The 19,021-nt window shown below is 38.5% G+C and overlaps 1 long non-coding RNA gene across 3 annotated transcripts in view; it reads left to right on the plus strand.

Annotated features, from left to right (window-relative positions):
* The first annotated feature begins 822 nt into the window (after positions 1–822).
* LOC122863235 overlaps positions 823–19,021 on the plus strand; it is a 62,107-nt gene continuing 43,908 nt past the window's right edge. For 2 of the 3 annotated variants that reach the window (XR_006374980.1, XR_006374959.1), the window contains exons 1-2: positions 823–1,110; positions 7,563–7,698. This is a non-coding gene — a long non-coding RNA (uncharacterized LOC122863235). The remainder of the gene's footprint in view (positions 1,111–7,562; positions 7,699–19,021) is intronic. The other variant, XR_006374955.1, reaches the window with a different exon arrangement.

Genomic DNA, 19,021 nt, shown 5'->3' on the forward strand with positions numbered 1-19,021 from the left:
AAGAATGTCTTTTGAGATAACTATCATGAATGCAGTGCAGCCTGCTACAAAAGCTGGATACAAAAGAGTGTAAAAAAAGCCACAATTAGAGTTATGCTCAGTCTACTGCTTTCTTCTCACTAAATGTTTGCAATAACATTTTTGCAAATAAATGATAATTTAAAAAAATCTGTATAATTCTGTGTGTTAAACCACCAGTACCAGTAAAAGCCACAGACGGATATTACTGTGATATGCGATGTGATATGAGAATAAGTTTTACAATGTTCCCTGCAGCAAATACATCGAGTGACAGGGGGGAATCTTATTTCACCGTCTCCTGGCAACAAGATGTTCCTGTATGATTAAAAAAACAATGCTGCTGTCTATCAGAGTAACCCCCAAAATGTATCGTATCTTTAGGAACACAATCTCAACTGAAAATGTAAATGATATAGCTCCACCTTGCTGTTCCAGTAGGAGAAATTAACTGGACGTTGAAGTCAGAGTGTGTTTCCAGTCTAAATGACTCCATAAAACAATAGCTGAGAACTGAAGATAAGGTTTCCCTCTACTTTTAAGTGAGCCCAGTCCCAAACACATGCTGGAGACATTAAGTGCGTGTGACATAGTAATCAAATTATTCTTGAATGGTTTAATTTCGCATTTATCCTAATGTTCTGTTCCTAATTTCTGATGTTGATGTTAGAAAATTATGTAACTTCAATGAAATAAATTCAGTTTTTCCCTGAAATGATGTACAACAACATTTTTTACAATAACAGTAGATACATCTGGATTATTGCTTTTATTCACTGCGATGAGACAGCGAGAATGAAAAGAGGCAGAGGTGAAAGGTCAAACCTGAAGGCGGAAAAAAAAGGTCTAGTCCGGAGAAAATGATGCCTAAGTTCGCTAAGTGTTTTCCAGAAACAGAGAAGGAGAACACGACCAGTAGAGAGAGGATCCAAAACTGACCACAATAAACGGATACAAAGTATAAGCCTTTTAAAAGGCGCGCCTGACGTCGAGAGGAGCACCATGAAGACATTTTGAAGATGTTGCTTGCTAACACCACTGCACTTCCTGCTTCGTTACAGTACTGAATGAAAGTATGCGGCTTCATATGAGGTAAAATGTTAATTCCCAGTTTGCTCGACACAGTTTTTGGATGCAATCGAGCTAAGTGCAGCCATTTTGCTACTTTATACTTTGCTCAATAAAACTATGTTTCCATCGTCCATCTACATTAGGCTCCAGGCGTATCCAAAGGTAATTTTATGGTAGCATCATAGGTATGCTACGTACAGTATGGTAATATCAACAACAGTGATAGCTGTAGTAATTGCAGTTTTAGCAGTGGCTTTACCCTCAGAGTGTTCATTCAGTATTTGCTTGTTTTTTAGGGTCATGCTTGCTAGCTGATTGGCATGGCTTACTGGGATACTTAAATGGAACAGAGCCAGAATTAGTCTTATTACTCACACCTGTGCATTTTCTGCTTTGACTAGTCAAAGTCAATAGTTACAAAGGTATGCCATCATGCTGAAAGAGTCAATAGTTACAAAGGTATGCCATCATGCTGAAAGAGCGACAGTAAAGTGAGATTATAAAATAAGATTAGAACTTTCTTACATCTTCCTCTTTGGGCTTTTCTTCCTTTTGTAGTAGATTTTGAACACCCTCCATAGCAATTTTTCTATGTTTTGTCAGAGAAGATGAGGCAATAACACTGCAATCTCTCTTTTGTTGTGACTCCTCCAGGATGGCAGTGTATTCCTCCTAATCTCTTGTAACTGCTCTCCAGATATTCCTGATATGCCTGAAGTGACATTCCTAGTGTGGTTTTGGTCCAGCCAGTAGCCCTTTAGGGGTCCATACTGAATGTGAATGAATATGAATGTAAAGATTCTTAGCCGTCATTCATTATCACAAAACTTTTTTCCCCCTGACACGTTAATGCTAATATGTGAATATAGTTAATATGTAACTGTTATATGTTCCTCTTTAACATTAGATCTAAAATCAATATTGTTATTTAAGATTTCCGCAAAAAATTCACAAACCAAACAAAAACAAAATATTTGGGTTTCTCCTGTAATGCGTGATATATTTTTGAAAACTATTTTGAATGCCATATTGTACTGTATGTTTTTGACTCATAGCCCTGCATCATATTCACATTTTTTTCATTTCACCACACATGCCTTGGTTTTTAAGAATAGATCATGCTAAGATGACACATTTTATTCTTGTGAATTATGGGCCTGCAATTTTTCCATCATCTAGTATACTATAATGTACACATACTATAGCTACTTATTACTACACTGGCAGTTACTGTACGACAGCTTTACATGATACAAAAATGCTCCAGTTTAATGTATTTTATAGTTAAATGCTGTACATACCTCATTAGAAGTACTTCATCCTAATATTTTGCTGTTAACATCCCTCTTACATATTTACGGTCAAATTGGTGCTTTATAAATACTGACACTCTTTGATGAAGCCTGACTGTGCTTGCCAAGCATTTATTTTAGTACACTTTACCCACCACGGCAGGCCTGTTTTTTTCCCCCTTAACTAAACTAACATCCCACTTATTTTCAGGCAAGCAACTTCCTAAAGGTTCTCTGACAGCGTTAGCACACAAACGAGTACAGAGGAGGAGGAGAAGGAGGTGGAGTAGGAGGCAGGCAGAGGTGGTGGAAACAGTAGAAAGGAGCTTTAAAGCAAGCTGAGCCACCAACTGCTCCTGCACATCTTTTCTCTTATCTTAATAAGTAATGAGGCTGCCACAGGCTGACAATGAAGTATTTTGAAAATAGTTCTAATGTATGGCTTTGAAAGGAGTGGCTGGACATTGATGTATGGCACAAACAGGCTTAGAAACAAGTGAAATATTAATGGGCTGTTTCCCAGGAGTTAATGTGGGATTTACCTGATTGCTTTGGTGAGAGACTGTGATGAGGGTGGTGGGGTAGCAGGACAGGGATATGACTGAGAGATGAGACTTGAGGATTGGAGTGATGTGAAGGTGTGGAGTTGGCTTTCAGTAATCATATTTCTAAAATACAGCCATCCACCACATAAATTAACATTTATTGTCAAGCCATCTCATTGCTGCTGGTCTAATTGGCAAGTCAAGAACAATTACAAGAGGCAATGTCTGCATGTCTCTATAACTGTAGGATTTAGAATAAACAAATTTGTTGTTTAAATGAATCAAAGGCGGCAGCTGTTTTTGTATTATATTATTTCTATTTATAAAAGCTCGTTCAACTTCTAGTTATTAACTCTTCCAATGGGAATGAACACAACAATCCATCTCTTTTTCTGTTGCTAATTAATCACCTGAGACTATTGGATTTACACTATGTCAAACCAGCCTATCATATCTTGATACACCACAAGGGAGCAGTAGTGTAAAAGGAAGAGAGCTCAGCTAGTTGATTAAATGCATCATAGAGCACGGAAGACAACTGAACTCTGTTTCTGTTTTGACATTTAAGTGGCAATTTTCTGATGTTATAAACATGCAGTGAAAAAAACAAGTGGCAAAAAAAGTTTTTAGTAAAAAGTCAAAACAAGTATACATTTTCAGGCATCCCTCTTTGATGATGTAAAAATCCTCAGAAATGAAAATTCTTGGGAATAGATTTGATAATGTGTTACCAACAGTACAGGAATAGCAGGAAGGCCCACTGTTCAATTGTTGTGGTAAAAGAGTGAGCATAGAGTAATAGTTTAAGGGCTTTACCCAGTAGACGCGGCCTAAAACAACACTGACGCACTGAATTAAAAAGTTCCGTTTGAGAGCAGCAGTGGCATCCCAGAAAGCTTGAAAATGCCATTCAAGCACTGGAAAGGTCAATAGTTAGAATAACTTTCGTTTGAGGAAAAAGAAAACTTGGCTGTCCTATCACAAATTGCTTCCAGATTCTTTCTTTCTCTCGGAACAAGTTATTACCAAAATTGAGTGCAGACACTGACACCATTTTAGCAGAATCATACATTTCTCTTTGAAGTGTAGAACGAGTGGGCACTCTCCTAAATCTGAAACATGGCCCTCTTTCTTGTCAAGTCACCCACTTCCTATTTGTTGCATGTGGGAAATCAGTGCTCCTCTGGGATTTAATTGCACATGAGGTTAAGGAAAGAGTTTTGATTGATGGAAAATTGCCTAATATTTCAAACAAATGGCCACGTTTTCCTTCTGTCTGTGGTTCCTGCACGTGTTGCTAAGAAGAATCATATTATTGGTACCATGTAGAAAGCCTATTCAGTGCCATTTCCATTTTAGTGATATATTTACATCAGTTGCGACAGTTCCTTATTGTATTAAAACAATATCAGTCTTAGTGGTTGCCATGGTATATGGTACACGTCATGAGGCATAATCATCCTGTGCTTTCCTGGTTAGATGGTTGCTGCTTCTGTCTGCAATAACTTTTAATGCTTAGCTCAAAATTGCTCCTTTTGACAGTTTGGTTAGAATTTACATTGTATTAAAGCTATCTGAGCTTTTTCTTGGCAGATGGGCTCGATTGTAAAGCAGCTCCTGCTGAGCACTCACATTTACTGTCTCTACAATAATAGTGATTAGTACAGTCTTATGATAAACATATATATATATATTGGCCAAAACTACGACAGTAGGACCCAGGTTGTAAAAAAAACCTAGAACTTCTTTCAAAGGATGTAAGGACCCCCACTGCTGTAAATCACTTACTGATTAGTTTACTTGTGATGTTTCACAGTGTTTGCTACTTTGGATATCAGCTCTCCAAACAGAGTCTATTTCTCAGGTTTAACTTCTCCGTTTAGAACTCAAAGTACTTCCACTGCGCGATAGCTCTTTCACGTTGTGATTGTTCTCTTTGTGACTGGAAGTGTAATGTGGGGTGTTAAGTAAGCCCTCCCCAACACTATAGTGCCACTGCTTTCAGCTATTCTGAGAAAGACACATAGTGGCAGATACAGTGACAAGGCGACTTTCTCATCTTCTGTCAATCATTGTCTCATGCACAAAGAAAGCCTTTATCACAGCCAGATCTAATGAGGCCTCACAATGTGAGTCTTTTCATGCACATTTATTTTCATTTTACCTTGGGAAAAAATATCCTCAATTACAGTAAACTTCTATTTCTTTGGCCGATCAAGCACCCTTAGTCACTATAATATCCTGTCTGAAGGCCACATTCGCCACACTGAGGCTCTCCTCCCTTTTTCACTCCTCCTGAACAGAGTACCACTGCTACTTGAAATGAAAAGCAAATATTAATATTCGCTGGTGTTACTCTGAAGGTAAAATATGGGAGGCCCAGGGTGGTGTTATACATTCCCCACTAATGACACATTTACTTTCCTGTTCTGTGGGCTGTTTTTTCCCCCCCAAATAAATTTATCATCCAATATTTTTACTGTACAAATGATGGCATTCAGACTTCCAGTTTAGTTTGTTTTTAGAATCTATAAAGCAAGAATTGTCTCTTCATTTCAAGTGAAATGAATACAATTTCACTTTATTTTATCTGTAGCCTGTAGATTTAAACAGTACATTTGTTGTTGATAATATTAAATAAACAGCAGTATCTCAGATAGTCTTTAATGGTTTTGGTTGTCACATAATTATAGGTTTTCTGGGTATTACACAGCCAAGTCCTTGAGGTTATGAGCCAATGATCAGAATGACTCTAAACTATGCAAAGAGACCAGAGTTTAGATACATTGAAAACAGTAAAACATTTGCAAGCATTAATTATTTGCCTGTGCAGCATCTTTTTCAATGTTTCAGAGAACTAATCCAATTTACATGAACTCAATGGCTAAATCTATGTATAAGCAGTTTATCCCCAATCTTTTGTTGAACACAGAAACACAATAATTTATCTCAGGTGCTAGCTATGAGTTTTCAGGGATGTTTTTGTTCTATTAATGCAATTTTTTGACCAAAGATGGACAGCTTTGTACAAATGCTTTAGAGCAGTTGCTTAAAGCTACAATCCCCAACACTGAAAAGCTAGTTAGTATTGAAGTGTCTTTATGAGAAGAGGGGAGATCATGCTGTGTAATTTCAGTCCGATGGATGGCCTTCACATCAGTGCTCTCCCATTAGGAGACCAATTACTGCATGGGGAGATGAAACAGTCTTAGTAAATATGAAATAGGTTGTCCGGGGTGACATTAATAGAGTTAACCCAGGGACAGGGTGGGATCAAAGGGGCCCCAACCATATTAACCAATCTGTCTGTGTCTGCACACACAACAGCTGATCGAAGATAATGACAGTGTGTGTCATCAAAACAAACTGACCACTAACATAAGTGTGTGTGTGTGTGTGTGTGTGTGTGCGTGAGAGAGAGAGAGAGAGAGAGAGAGAGAGAGATCGGTGCATGGGTGCTTATGTGTACATTTTACTTTGACTCCTCCTCATCTAGATGTGCTTCTGAAGAAAAAGCACACTGTGTGCACCGGCCCTCCATGGGAAAGATGTCTGATGCTACTGTCAGCTCCTTAACTGGTGAATCTGTTAACACACCAGCATTCAGTACAGATGCAACAGATCCCTTATGACATTTTTGTGGTGGTAAGGGAGGTAGACAGTGGAGGTTGTGAGCGGATGGTCTTTAATTAGATTCATTGTAGCATTACCGTAACCCCCCACCCCCCTCCACCTCCATGCTCCTGACAGCACCTTTGAAATACGGCACTTTTGCTTGTTGGCTTTCTTCAGCTTTGCCGTCCAGATTTAAAAGCATATTGGTGTTTATGCACAGAGAGCTATAATGATCCATCATACCATGCGGACGAGGGGGCTGAGCCCTCTGCTCCACATAAATAAGCGGCAATTTGGCCATCTGCTTGGATTCTTTCCGTCTCCCTGGAGACCCCCATCTGTCTTTACATTATCAATTACAGTTCAGCCATGCCGCTACCCCTCACTCCGCCACCACCACAGACTTAGCTACAACCCCCTCCCCCCCCACACACACACATTGCCACTACTATCACTATCACCCCCATCCTCCAATACACAACAGAAACCCCATACACGTTTTTACATACCACTAAATATTTATCTTATCGGACTTGCTGATCATGAGACTTTGATTTCACAAAATTCTGTTTGTGGTCTGAACAATATTATAATATGAGATGGATTTGTTCAATTATATAACAGTTCTTTTTGTGAATGGTGTAATATTGTATTGGTTAAAGCCATACTTTGCACCCAGTGTTAGACAGGTGTTCCCCCAAGAAAAATCTACAAAGAACAGTGTGTATTTTTGGCAATGGCAACAGGAGTTCACCATAAAACACCTAAAACAGGCAAAGAGTGCCACCTCACAACAGAAAATGCTAAAAATGCTTTAGATATTGTTTTGTTACCACAGGATTTTTGGTAAATAAAGTGCAGAAGCTGTTCAGTTGTTGAACATACACATTGCAAAATGTATAGTCAGCAGTCTGCAACACTGTCCCATGGACTGAATGTAAGACTATGATGTAGCATGTGTTAAATATATATCTGCACTGCTGTCTATCTGATCATGGTTTCTGATTATTTCTACTTTCAGTGTGGCACTCTGTACCTCAGATGATCTGGTGAGTTTGCTCCAAAGTCTGAATGTGAGGAGACACCAGTTTGAGAATGAGAAGCACCTTTTGTTCTGCGGTTTCCAGGAAAAAGCGGCGAGGGTCTCAAGGGGACAGGTATGTGTGGGAAGAGGACCCTTGTCAAGTGCATGGTGCCTCATTAATATGGAGACAGGTGCTCTTTTGATGAGTTCATAAGCAGTTCACCAGCAGCCTGGAAGTAGTGCACTTTACAAGGCTGTTCAAAGATCTTTGACATCTGAGGAGCTCCAGTGAAGCCAATAATCCTACTTTCAGAATGTGAGTCTTTCCTCTGAGATCAATCCCAGATCGAAACATCAAATAGAACTGCTGCTTTTCTCTTTTTAACCCCCCCTCCTCCCCTTTACAAAAATCACTTACTAGATGGTATTAGACAAGCTAGCAAAAGTGTCATTACCGCTGGGAAGAGGGGATGGATAGATTTCCGTCAAATTGTGGAATATTTTCCACCAATTTAAGCCTATAGTTAAGAGCGCAGCATTATTGATAAGACTGTGCTCTGGGTCCAGCACTGTGCCCAAGGGCCCAGAAAGAAGCAATCCACAGAAGTGGGCTTTCATGTTCATCTATGTACAAGAACAAAGCGAGGATTAAGTCTGGGCCTTTCATCCACAAAGCGGGAGGAGTATTTTTATTTTTTTATTTTTTTACTCACCCCTAGGGAAGGCCCTGCGCTCAGCTGGAGCCATTTCAGGAGTGCCATAGCACTGTCGCCTCTGACAGGTTTGACGATCCTCCACACTGTCCTTTGCCTGGCAGGGAAGAGTGTGGGAAAATTTCTGCCACTAATAGGGATGATGGCAGTTAGTTACAACTCTGCAGCACACGTAAAAAAATATTTTTGTTGATTTACAATATGTTGTATGAATCCAAATATGCTTGAGGTCATACTTAGGTTATAGTTTACAGAGTAAGTAGCACAAGTTGTCTTGCCCAATCAGAGGAAACAGTTGTTTTTATGCACTGACAGGAAATCAGGTTAATTATTTCTAGCCTCTCTTTTAATTTGAACGGATGCTTTATTTTGACGACAGACCGGTCAATCTGTTTGTATTGATGCTGTCATTTCTGGAGGCAAGAATGGGTCCAAGTTAGATTGTAGATATGTTGGGAATCATGTTTCATCCGTCTCTAAGGTTTATAAGTAGATTACCTTTTGTAATTCGTTTTGTTACACCAGTCAATAAGCGTCCAATGCAAATGTGGTTCATTTGTATTTGAATTGATGTCCTGTCCCCATTAACTTATGCCTCTAATGCATTCTGGTACATTAGTAAATAGACCTGCCGGATTAATCATTAGTTCATTGGGATCATTTGCTTTCCTCGTGCTTAATCGAATCTCTGACATTGGTAATAAGGGCAGACTTCACCTGCCTCCCTGGACACTCAAAAACAAGGAAGAGTAATTTCAGGGGAATGTTGCTGTCTTTTATTTGTTTCACTGTGAACTATATTTCCATTTCAGAAAAAAATAAACACCGAAATTGATCAATCGTTTATGAGACATTTCTCATATGTAGCGATAAAGTTTGCTAATTGAGATTTAGAATTCTACCTGTTTCACTTATTTCTATGCTTCCTCCCTCGCCGTTATCTCCCTCTCTCACATTGACCCTGATAATAAATGGCTTTTATGTCTTGAGAATAAAACCTCTAAATAGGCTCCTTGCCCATTATTTATTTAGTTCTAATTAATTGAAGTATACCTGGATTGAATTCAACAAGACAAAATTTGCCTTATAAGGAGCCTCTCATCCTATGTAAAGGCTGGCCGACCTCTATCCGCCTTTTTCCTGCCTGACAGATTTGAATAAAAACTCATTAATGGATAAAAGCACACATCTTGATTATATTTAAAGTTCTTGTTTCTCTAACTTCTGCTGCTGGTGATTTGGCTATGGTCTCTCTAGGGTTCCACAATAAGGACATTTACTCTCTTAACATAAAGCTTTTTGATGCTATGGACATGGATTGCCCGACTGGAGAGTGACAACGCATCATTGGCCTGTGGTTTAGTGCTTTTGGCCTTGCAACAGCGACTTGTCATCACCCCTTAATTCAGCACCATCTCTTGATTCAGAGATGATACATGGGTCATTGCATGTCTAGAAGTCAGTGTTGTGAATAAGTACGGGCAATATATGCTGTGGCTTGTGCTGGAATTGCAGAGAATGTTAGCAATAGTTATTCATTTTTCACATAAGGTATCAGTATTTAATGCATTGCTATACATGCTTAGTGGCTGTTGTGAGTTTTGAGATGTGCCTTGAATAAATAGGACAGAGACCCATTCTGTGTGAGGGACATGACTGGGAATACCAATACCATGCTTGCCAGTTCCCAAGTGTGAATGTGTGTAACTGTATTAATGTGAAGTAGGGTGTTTCTGTTAAGAAAGATATATTCAGAATATAGACACTTAGCCCAGGTATATTAGAAAAAAGTCTGATCCTTAAGTCTTACAGCAGATTTCTCTCTGCACTCTTCCACTGGGCGATGACTCACTCATCAGCTAGTAAGATGTGTGAATTTACAGCCATAGCAGCAGCCGTTATGCCCTGTGTGGTATACCATCCCAACAAAGAAGCCCATTGTAAATGTGCCCTTAACCCATAACCCACCCAATCAGCACTTGTGTTTTCCTTTTTGTTTTCCAACCATCCCCAAAATACATCCATCTCCTTAATGGATTTTTTTTCCCCGGGCGGATAACATGGTTCAGAATATAGCAACACCAGGCTAGGACGATCATAGATGGAGTCAGGCCACACAGGCCCTTAAAAAACAAGATTAATAACCCAGTGCAGATGATCTCATAGTTAAGTGTTTTCTGTTGTATTTACACATCCGCCCGGGCTGTCAGGCTTCTGCTCGTCTCTGAGAAATGGAACCGACACATCCTGACACTAATGCATCACTGAAAATATTTGAAATGAATAAAGCTCATGCTTTCCAGCAACAGAGAGAGACATTACAAACACTCCATTTGACACTGACACAATGGCTCCTCTGCTCAATGCAAATACTGTTATTCTCCCCCAACCAACCAACCAACCCCCCCATCCTCTTTTTGATGGAGGAGTCACACAGGGGAAAATCTCCCGCACTTAAAGCAAACTAATGAGACATATTAATGACATTAGACACTTAATTCAATGCATGTATAATTCATAATAATTGATTGCCCTGGTTTGAAGGAGTACGTTTTGTGAGAAAAATGATCCTATTAAACCAGGTTTAATCCAAATCTAAGCTGTCAAAACACCCAGCTCTTATTGCATCTCACACTGTTAATTGTCATAAGCATTTCAGATTGATTATTTGCACGTTTGGGAATGAGCTTTCATTCATGATTTCCACTGTTGTAAAATAGGTACGTCATTGGAACACCTTCCCTCAAAAATTCTTTATTTTCACATAACTAAGAGGGGATATTAGCAAAATCAATTTTCAAGATAAATATTTCCATACTAAGAAATTCATCTGAGGTATCAACTTAATTTCTTTTTCCTCCTCTCCTTCTGTCTCTTTCTGTCCAGCCAGAATTATGCGATAGTGAGTTTCTGGTGTTCTCAAATCTTTTATAATGCTGCCCTAGAAGACTGTAATATAGCCAATCACTGACATTTTATATAATGTGGTATAGTTGTCAGTATATTAAGGAAACGCTACCTAGAAACTACTGTCAGGGTCTTAAACATGGGCCATTGAGCAGCTCTTTTTTTTTACTCTATTTGCCATTTTAAGGCATTTTTGCCTATTGGGGGGGGGGTTACAAAACTTTCTTAACTGTTGTAATGCCAAAATTACACTCAATACAATTGGTATATTTGGGATGCCCCTATGTTCCACTATCTAAACAAAAACAATTGTCCCTGTTAGACCCCTTATTCTGCTTGCTTCCTGTAAGTGAATCATGGGAGAATTTGCTCACCTTAAGCCCTCACCAGCGATCATTAATCTGGCAGGTCTACGCCACTTTTATGTTATTTGATAATCAATTTATCATCAAAGCTAAAACTGCATGGGAACAGGAAATGGGTGTTGAGTTCACAAAGGATAGAGGGATGAGAAAATTGACGAGTACATTGCAGTGTGCATGTCTCTGCCACAATACAATTGAATCTGTTACAGCTCGGTAGAAGACAGTGAAACATGTGACTAACACAGAATTAACATGTGACTCATGTTAATTCTGTTTTAGGTGAGGATTCCCTGGCTTGACACCATGGCAGAACTACTGTTGGAGTTGAACTCTTAATTTTGAATATGTATTTGTACTGGCATTATTGACCATCCAGTATTTTCAATTACTGTATGAATCAGGTATGTAGAATGTCAGCATGAGATAAAAGGTTATCATATATATAGCCCTGACCAGCCAGAATAAGTTTGTTAGTTGGGTAATTCAGCTATTCACAAGCATTTTCTTTGCTTTTATATGATACTTGATACTACTCATGAGTTTGTGGGGGCAGGAATTATCCATGAGAATCCACAGCAATAACCTGCAATTACAATCAGAAGAGCATTTGCTTTAATTTGCCTTCATTCCAATGTCTCTCACACAAGCAATTTATGTGAGTGTTTGATATGTAAATAAGTATAATGTTATCATTTGTTGCATGTTTGTTTTAATTTCAAAGGCCCAGTTGTGAATTGCGATATTGACACAATGACTCAGAGGTTAGCATTGTCCTAACAACAAGAAGGTACTGAGTTTGAATTTGAACTCTGCTTCTTTCTGTGTGTTTGAAAATCCCTGCCATGTTTGTGTGAGTCTCCTCCAGTTGCTCCAGGTTCTTCTTACATTTCAAATTGCCCACAGATATGTTTGTCTGATATGTTACCTTGTGATAAATGGTCGACCTGTCAAAGTGGGTTTCCCTTCCCTAAACCCCATCCCATACCACTTGTACTTAACAAAATATTACAGTGCCAATGGCAAAGAGAGTAGCATGGGTTGAGTCTAGGGACATTACGGGGATAGTGGTGGAGCAAAGGTGGGTGAGTGGGTGGATTGTTGAACAGCTGTAAAAACGTGACCTGTTTTCCATGTTCCTTCAATAATAACACAAGTCAAGAAAGGTTTTGTCTGGCTTCATGGTAGAAATGGATTTCTTAGTCAGCCGTGTTCAGCGTTCATCAGACTGTATTGTTGTGAAATCACTGGTTGGATCCTGACCTCTGAGCTCTGTTTTATGAACATACATGAAGGTTGTCAGAAATTACAGGGTTTGTGGCAGATCCACGGGGATAAAAAGTAATAGCTGCTCATCTGTGGACATAAATGCAATTGTCTGCTCAACCTACACAGCAACAGCTACATATCTTAGTCTATATAGTGTATTATTTCAGTCAGTAGCAGTTTGCATGTTCTCTGACATCGGCAATCTTATGTATGAATACAAAATGCAATGTGTCTCACTTCTCTGTGAATACATGCCCTCATGCAAGTCAAATGAATTTATTGTCTTCACATGATAAAGATTTCACAGCAAAGTATTTCCGTCATGAAATCTATGCCGGTGACAGTGATGCTTGTGGCTCAAAGGACTGTTAAGGGCCGCTGCAAAGCATTGTTGCATAGCATGCTAAGCAAGCAGGGTATTTTGATAAATAAGAATTGAATTTAGTTCCAGCTGTGACATGTTGATTGATCAAAAAGCTCATGGCTAAGGCCTCCCTCCTCTCCCGTCTTATTTATTCTTTGTCAAATGGTTTCAAAATCAATACTAGCCTTGTACACAACCTTTTCTGCTGCGGGCACTCGGGGGGGGGGGGGGGTTATAGAAAAACACCTGCTCTCTTGGTGATTGTTACTAATTTTTCCTGCCAAACATTTGAACACAGAATAATTATTTGCTGTGTGGTTTCAGGGCACAACAGATTATTGTACAATCCATTTAGATAACTTCTGAGAGGGGCTGGAAAATGAAATTGCCTCGAACCACACAAGTCAAGCTGAGACGGTGATCTATCAGACACTGCAGCAAATAACTCAACTTAAAGATGCTATAGTCATGGATGAGCTTTATTCCTCATGTTAGAATAAAGGAAGCAAGTCCCTTGTCACAGTGCAGATGAGACTTAGGTGGCGTTCACGTGGGACATTTTGGATCTGTCACATTTACTGAGATTGTGTTGTTGTGGGTGTGCCTGAAAACCTTTTGACTTCTGTATAAACTTAAGTGGCTGGTGAAGTCCACTAATGAATAATGTCTAACTAATCCAAATACTTCATTTTTGATGGACTGGATTGGAATATTTTTTGTCAATCCATAGGATCTGTCTGTGAGTATTGCAAATATTTTTGTATCAGAAATGCTCATGTAATCCATCAAAAAATGGACACAAGTTTGTCACTTCCATAGTTTAGATGTTCACCACCGAAAATGCCCATCTTGTCTTTCAAAACAAATGGAAACATGAGCGAGAGAGGGACATCCAACAGAATCTTTACATACAATTCTGCAGATACATTTTACACGTACACAGAAAAACACCAACAAATGTGCTATCAGAATATATACAGATAAGTAAGATAATATAGTAATATTATTATTATTAGTAGTAGCAACAACAACAACAACAACTAATAATAATAATAATAATAATAATAATAATAATAAATATTGACTTGCAGTTAAAAATACAAGTAAGTGAAAACTGCATAAACATTGCAACAATTTTTTTTTGATGAATGTGTGTGTGAAACTAATAGCCAAATTAGTAACCAAGCAACCAAAGACAACAGAATATGTGGTCACTGTTCGACAGGTGATGTTGAGACAGAGATGCACTTCCTCCTACAATGTACAACTTTTAATGAAACAAGGAACGTTTACTTTAACAAGTTCAACTCTGTAATCTCAGATTTCAAAGCGCTAAATGACCTCTCAAAATTAAAAATATTCCTAGGAGAAGGAGACAGGGCAGATCTTGCTGCCCAATATGTATCAACATGCCACAACCTGAGGGGCAGTGAATGACCTAGACACACACACACACACACACACACACACACGCACACACAAACACACAAACACACACACGTTAAAAAAATGTTAATGTAGTTTCACTTATTTGTTTGTAACTGCAAGTCTACAATTTATTATTATTATTATTATTATTATTATTATTAGTAGTAGTAGTAGTATTATTATCTTACTTATCTGTATATATTTTAATAGCATGTTATATGTTATTATGTATGTTTTTATTTCACGACTTATTTTCAACTGTTTCCCATGCAAATAAAGCCCAAATGAATTGAATTAAATTGAGAGAGAGAGAGAGAGTTTGTAATGTTTTGATTTTTTTGGCCTCATTATAGCATTTTCTCCTTTAATTTTCTTCCCATTTCTTCACTTTTAGAGTGACCATGTTTGTGATTACAGGGAACAGAAGAAAACTGATAGTATTTTCTCTAAGGTGTGTGATATTTTGGTAAGCGTGGGTAGGTGTAGGCAGTATGTTGGAGATGTTTGATGACATTGCCATTTAATTATTATTTTTTTAAATAAAATTTTCTTCTGGCCTATAAAATGACTGCTGTATGTGTTAGTAGTTTGTAAGTTTTTTGCTAACATTAGCCATATCATCTTATAAGTGGTGTCTGGTCTGTGCACCTGTCAGTTTGATTTGATATTTTTTTGCCCCATAGTGCTCAAAAAATGATTAATGCAGCTTTAAACACTGGATGACATTTCCAAGCATGGCGGCTATGTGTTGTAAAAAAGCTGCTCACCCATTGTATACGCCAAAGATATATACGCCAAGTATAACAGAAAAAAATATCTTGATATGACTCCATGTGGTTTTTAACAATACATTTGACCTTTTAACTATACATGTGGTATTCATTTTTTATTTTGTGTGTTACTGTATGATCATGAAATGTTTTTTTATTGTTTTACAGCTAATGTGTATGGCATACCTTTTTGGGTGGGGTCTGAGGCCATCATGTGACCTGTTGTTCTGATTTGGTCACTCACAGCTCAGCCCTACCCATAAGGGTTTGTTCACCATAATGTAGATTTGCTTAAAAGGCAGTAGGACAAGGGGCCAGACATGAAAGATGATATATATGAAACTCATCATGTTGTGTGGGTGTGTACATGTAAGGGCCTCTCTGACATTGACAGGATGAGGTCTGTGTCTTGTTTTACGTTCTTCTTCATTTGTTTATTTTACTGTCATCTGTGCTGCCTCTATGCAAAAACAAAGACAAGAACCACTTTCAAGTAAGTGTCCCTCTGCCAGGCCTGATAAGTAACTGACTCCAGTGTTTATAAAAAGAAATGGACATTTATGAGCCATTTACAAGACACTTGAATCAAGCGGAACGACTTGTCTCAAATTTTAATGAGTTTATTGAAATTAAAGTTGAGGCCACTCTATGATATTACCATTAACCTGTCTGTGGCTGGTTCTACAGCTGTAACCCAAGCACAGCTTGTACATTTTCCCATTCACTCCCCCCTAGGCTATGGCTATAGAGAGCTAAGGGAGTGTTTATCAGGCAGGGGTGAAACTGCCCTCGAGCCAGCCCCAGCACTGAGACAGGAGACACATCATAACATTGTCTGTCAAATGATTTGTGGTGTGCTTGGTGTATAAGGGCTTTTAAAGGAATTTCTCAATTAATTTTTTGAGCTAATGGAAACTCAGAACAGCTCCATCCTCCTTAAACAAAGGGTTAAAGAAATGTAACAGACATACTTTGTGTAATAGTTTGTTCAGGTGTAGTAGAACCTAGTTACTCAGAGAAACAGATGTAAACTGTAGGTTAAGTGTTTGAGTCTCTGTGTGACACTTATGGAAGGATGGGTTCTGGGTTTCTTGCTGTTGAAATTTAAAAAAAAGGACGGAGGAGGGGATCTAAACCCAGTTACTTAGACAGCTGGGGGACCTTTTATTTGCGCTGAAATGTCAATCGTCTGTAACCATTAGTGAGGAAGCTCCAGGAAGTGGCTCTCTGTACGCTTCACAATTAGTCCGGATGGAGGGCAGATCTGAGCCAAACCTTGTTCCGCTTCGGTCAGCTCACGTAATTATTATTGTTTTGGAAATCCATTACAGTCCAGATGATGGAGCTGAAGAGTTTGTTTGAGAAAGGCTGAGTTTTGGTAGTGGTTTATGCAGCTGCTTTGGCAAGGACATGGAGGGATTTGGGGCTTTGGGTTTTATTATTTATTATACGGTGAGCCCAACTTCAATAAGAAATCACTAAGCACTATAATTAGAAAATTTTCATCCAGATATGCATAAATTTGTTGCAATTGCTCAATTTATGAGCTGCAAAACAAAAACATTGAATCCCATTTTGTTATTATCATGTTTAAATGATTACACTGTCCTCTATGAGTCAGAAAAACTTTATGACTTATGGAAACCCGCTGAATATCAGAATTTACTCTGTAATGGTCTGCTGCTCTGGCTGTTCATATTCCTGAAACTTTTGCAGTTTTGGGATGCAGAACATTCAGCCAATAGTAGTGACAAGGCTCAAGAGCTGCAATGTTATACAAGTACACTACATTAAATACATAGCAATATAAATAGATACTGCAACTATAACAATATAAATAAAAAACAATAAAACTCTCTTGCTCTAACTTGCTGTCTGATGTGCAGCAAAAGACAAACTCAGGATTAGGCTATAGTAGGTTTTACTAAGAGTATAAATCCAGGAAGAAATTCTTTGTTCAATTAGTAGAGTTGATTATTCATTTGAAAGCCATTGATTATAGCGGATGTGCTGTCGGCATCCTCATTATTCCTTTTGGAGGATAAGAGTGCTTTGTCAAGATGCACGATGAGTCGATGATGTGTACCTCTTAGCAGTATGACATCTTCATCCATCATTGAAATTTTGGATCTCTCAATCTCCAGACCCTCACCTCTCAATCATAGCTCCCGTAGCCGCTGACAGGCAGTCACTGTAACATGCAGGAGGAGCCACAGATGAGCTCTCCATTAATGAAAAAATAACATATCACACAATACAAATGGGTGCGAAGAAGTGAGAGCACTTCAGAAATGCTCAGATAATTAGACTGTCCGGCAGCAGATTGATGGATGCACTATAATTACCTTTGTGTTATTATTTCAGGGCCAGACAAAAAGGAAAAGCTGGTTTCTCTACTTTGAGCTGCACTGATTCATTAATCTCATTAATGTGTGGAATTAATATCATTTTATCAGACATTCCAGAGCTGCTGGTGGTGTGTGTGGCTAGAGCCATGATTCAGAACTGTCAGACAGAGGGGATGCATCAATCTAATTCAGCACACCGTCAGCTCATCTGCCTTCCAGTCACGAGATGGGTGAAAAGTGTACACAACAAATATGAGGCTGTGTTTCCCTTTTGTTAATTTCAGAGCTCAGGTTAAGTGTCACTTTTCTATTCATTTTTTTCAAAAAGAGAGGTGATGTAGGCCCATGTTGGAGCCTTTTTCTACAAAAGAATTCATTGTAAAATGTGGATACTAATTTGCCTGACAGGCATAATTGAACCATTATAATAGTAAAACCTCCATATTAATATTGTATGTGGAATAATTAGGAATTATGGCTTATTGCCTACCAGTCCACTACATTTTTCTTTTTTTTTTTTTTTTTACTTAGTTTTTGCCTCTCTTAATCTTTATTCTGGAAAAGGTTGAATATAAATGAGAAGGGAGCAATTTATTCATTTGTGCTTTAAGCCTAACACAAAAAAATCTAAATGACTAATTGCACAGTTGTACAATAAAGAAAAGCTGATTATTTATAATAATAAATTAATACGAAATATTCTTTTAAAGTGGACCTTCATGGCAAGAGAAAACACAGAAAGTGATTGTCCTGATTTGGCTGCATTGTCACAGAAAAATATTGACACATCATATATATTCAAACATTAATGCTACATGCAAATACACATGGATCAAGATAATGGGACATTTCACACGTTATACTTTTGGATGATTACTTAGTGTAGGTGTTATATGGTAAATTGAATTTTGCACTAAAAGATGATACACTCTATGTGACCAAGCAACATCTCCAACCCGTCACTTTTGCTAACAGGCCCCCTCTATTGTAGCCGTATGATAGGTAGACATCATGTCCTATCATCCTGCAGGTGGTTCAGTTTGTCGACGGGAGGAAATGGGATCTTTACACCCAATTTGAGGTGAAGTGACTCAGAGTTTACATGTAGGATATCCCGTGACCCTGGCGTAATGACTTCCAGACTGCAGGTGGTCCTGCTCTTGTGTGTCAGTGATAGGACTCCATAAACAGTCTTAATCACATTCTTCACCAGTCTCTCTATCTCTCTCTCACACTCTTTCTCTTTCTCTCCCGCTTTCCCTTTGGCTCTTGCTTGGCTGCTCATTTTTCTATAT

The sequence above is a fragment of the Siniperca chuatsi genome, linkage group LG1 (genome assembly GCF_020085105.1).
Source record: "Siniperca chuatsi isolate FFG_IHB_CAS linkage group LG1, ASM2008510v1, whole genome shotgun sequence".
Classification (NCBI taxonomy): Eukaryota; Metazoa; Chordata; class Actinopteri; order Centrarchiformes; family Sinipercidae; genus Siniperca; species Siniperca chuatsi.